This window comes from Solanum pennellii, chromosome 9 (assembly GCF_001406875.1).
Source record: "Solanum pennellii chromosome 9, SPENNV200".
NCBI classification, from domain to species: Eukaryota; Viridiplantae; Streptophyta; class Magnoliopsida; order Solanales; family Solanaceae; genus Solanum; species Solanum pennellii.
The window spans coordinates 14,196,122-14,200,199 of record NC_028645.1 but is presented as its reverse complement, the minus strand read 5'-3'; positions in this window follow the sequence as shown (position 1 = coordinate 14,200,199).

Below are 4,078 nucleotides of genomic sequence, written 5' to 3'. Positions count from 1 at the left end.
AGTAGTGATTGCCATACAGTGTGCATCATTTTTCAGATTTTGGACAGTGTTGCTAGGAAGAGTGCCCGGTTGCCGTGTGTTCACAGTCGCAGATAATTGGGCCATTTGCAACTCGATCTGCTTAATCGATATTGCATGTGTATCGACTTTTTGCCCAATACCCGCTAAATCACTCCTTAACTCTTTAATGTGCTCATCACTAGCATTGAACCTCCTCATCATTTTGTGCAACATATCCTCAACTCGCGCCATACTATCTCCACCATCCCTAGGAGTAACTTCACGATTTTGAGGAGGGACATAGGGCCCATTCCTATAATTTCTATTACCGTAGTTACCCCTGTTGAAGTTGTTGTTGCGGTTGTAGTTCCCATCTCGGACATAATGACCATCACAGTTATATTTACCATAGATCCGACCTTGGTTCCCTTGACCTTGGAACCAATTATCCTGATTTGAGCCTTGGGCACTCGGTCGGAAACCCCCCGTCTGCTCATTTACTGCATAGGAATCCTCCGGATAATAGCATTCATCATTAGGTGGTGGTGGTTTAGACAAGTAGTTAACTGCATTTATCTTTTCTGTACCCCCAATTATATATTTTAATACCAACCCAAGCTCTGTTCTCATCTGAGCCATTTTTTCACGAATCTCATCTTTGGCAGGGTTGTGACTGGACTGCACTGCGAAGGTATTTCTCCCGGTATCTGACTTCCTAGTACTCCAAGCTTTATTGTTCTGGGAGATTTCCTCTAACTTTTCAGCAATCTCAGCATAAGGACACTCCCCATAATATCCACCTGCTATAGTGTCCAACACCGCTTTATTATTATCATCCTGTCCCCGATAGAAGTATTCCTTCAGTGACTCATCATCTATACGGTGATTGGGGACGCTTTTAAAAAACGAGGTGAATCTATCCCAAGAACTACTAACTGACTCTCCTGGTAGTGCCACAAAGTTTTTCACTCTGTTTTTGTGGTTTAGTTTCTTGGAGACCGGGTAGTAGCGTGCTAAGAAAACGTCCCTTGGTTGGTTCCAAGTGAAAATTGAGTTGTAAGGGAGCTCAGTGAACAAAATAGCAGCCTCTCCCGTCAGTGAGAGAGGAAACACTCTTAGCCTTATTACATCGAAGTCCAAGTCAGGCCTCCCTAAATAGCTTTTACACACTGCCCTTACCTTATGTATATGGGCATGTGGATCCTCAGAAGGTAGCCCTGAAAACAAACCTCTGGCAGTGAGCATTTGCATCAGGCTACTAGTTACCACAAAGGAGTGGCTTGGTGGTAAAGGAGGCAAGACAAGCGGCCCATCGGAGTCTGCTATATTGTCATAGCCTCTGTAGTATTCTTGGGGACGTGGAGCGGGATTGTGTCCCCTCTGTTGGTTTTCACCCGGAGCATCGGGTAACAACTGACCATGAACATCAACCGGAGCTGGGATGTTCTGGTTTGGATCATAATCATTAATTCCGAAGTTTCGATTCATGCTGCATAGCGTACGCTCTAATTCGTGATCGTAGGGAAACAAGGGTTCTCTTCCTCTCCGTGTATTTGGCTTACAAGGAAGATGGTTCTGCAAGAATCAAAAACAATAAAACAAAGTAAAATAAAAAAATATCAACTAAAATATAGTAATAAGTTTAAGTTAATCTAAAATCTACTTTCCCAGGCAGCGGCGCCAAAATTTGATACGCTCAAACTTACTTCTCAAATATTAAGTAAAGCGGTCGTGTCAAGTAAATAGCCCAACTAATGAGGTTAGGATCGTTCCCACGAGGAAAATAGTTTAGACTTAACTTCAATCTATTATTACTATTGTTCAGTCAATTATTTCCTTGGAAAGCAAAAATGATAAAAGGGGGGTTTTCTATTTCTAAATAAATGAAAATAACTAGAGAAATTAAAGGAGACAACTAACAGCTTCAAATGTTGGGGTTTAATCAATTAATCAAAGTAACTAGGGTTTACGTGTTCCCCACAGGTTCATAACTTGATAATTCTAACAATAACAATTCTTTCCTAGTATCTTGCATTCAAAGTGATAAGTTATGTATTTCTAAATCCTTGGTCCAGCATCTAGAAAATTTCACTCCGCACCTTGGTCCGGCTACGTGTGTTGGTATACTAACCTTTACCTTCGCCTCATATTAAGCATCGTATTCGATATTTGACTAAGTTATTACCTCGTACCAATAAATACTATCCTATTAGATAGTATACACTAAATCTATGTTGATAACTCTTTTCCTATTATGTACCTCCTTGGTCCATCAAGTAGCATTAAGGCGAGTTCTAACATTGGCCATCCGTCAAAAAGACTTCTAAGAGAAAGAATTATCAATACATGCAAGACACTATTCTAGAATTGTTATTTTAGTTAGGTTTTACCTCACTATTCACCTATGGTTCCCACAACCCTAGTTATGGAGTTTAGTTACCCATAGTCATAATCACAATATTCAAATATGTAATATAAGAATTCATGCACTTACTTCAATGAGAAAGAATAATATCCAAAAGTTCACTTGATTAATCAACAAAAGTCACCAACAATCAATTACAAGAGTCTAAAAATATTCAAGAGTCTAACCAAGAGTCTTAAAATAATCCAGAGTCTAACCCCAAAAACGAGGTTTTTCGAACTATTTATAAAAAATAAAAACTTAATTAAATAAGGACTATATTTGCTGGAAATCTGTCAAAACACGGCTGGGTCGACGGACCTCGCGACGGATCGTCGTGGTCACGACGGACCGTCATGGATTCCATCGTCCCATACTTGTGCAATTTCTTATGCTGCTATCTTCATTACCCTCGACGGCAGGTATAACGGATCGTCACAGGCACAACGGTCCGTCGAGGGTCTCCGTTCCAAAACACTTGAACTATTGGAATTTGGGTACTGGGACTACTTCTCTGATCTTCATGACGAACCAGCAGCATGGACCGTCATGGATACAACGGTTCGTCACGCACTCCGTAACCCCACACTTGGTCAGAATTCCCAATCTTCCTTCAGCAGCTGCACTATGATGCCACCTACGGACCGTCAGGAGCACGACGAACTGTCACAAGCTCCGTAGGTGGTACTTTTCTGTATTTCTTGCTTAAAAACCTCCGCATTTATCTTTTAGACAGATTTCCTGCAAATAAAGAGTAACTTACATAAAAAGTAGTACAAAAAGGCTTTTGGACACACTAAACTTAAGGAAAAGCATTAAAAATACCGTAAAACCACGGTATATCAATCTCATATCGTCCTTGGCCTCCCATGTTTCTCCCTCAACAAGGTGGTTCCCCCATGATAATATTACGGAGGCCACCTCCTTGTTCCTCAACCGTTTCACTTGGCGATCTAAAATTTCAACGTAAAACTCTTCGTAAGAAAGTTCTCATTGACTCCTAACCCCTTAGATAACATCCTGTTGGCCTTAAGATTTGAAACTATTTGGCTTGTTGGATTTGAGCTACGCCCTTTCCATCTCAACTTTAACTCATTTTGAAATTGAATTTACTACCCTATTTCTATAGTCTATTGTAGCATAACACTTATAAAGCAAATTCATACCTTAACCATATTCTTGAGTTGGTATGCAAACAATTTAGCCTTATCCTCTTCATTAGTACTCATACTAGGCTTTTAGAACTTACCGTGCATTCACCTCCATGCGAACAACCACACTCACCACACATCTTTCGTCCATGTTGGGAATTTCCATTATGGCCTCTTCATGGGAAGGCCTGATCTTGAGCGTGGCGCTTAGACCACTTGGCCATCCTAATTATTGTGTGTATTCTTCTATGCATTTACACAATAACGAAGTGAGATCTTATATTGAAACAAAGTGTCAAAGCTCTAGATAGCATGATAAAGAGTAGAAGAAGGGAGAATTTCCTATCATCGCTAGTCTCTAAGTCATGATTGTGGCGTGCTTCACAACCATAAGCTAGAAACTATGTAACGTGGTTGTGTTGAGCTTTAGTTCCTAGGTACTTTAACCTCATGCTCTGATACCAAGTTTTTCACGAACCCAGATTATGGAATCCAAATCACAACCGGAGTCGTTGATCTCTCA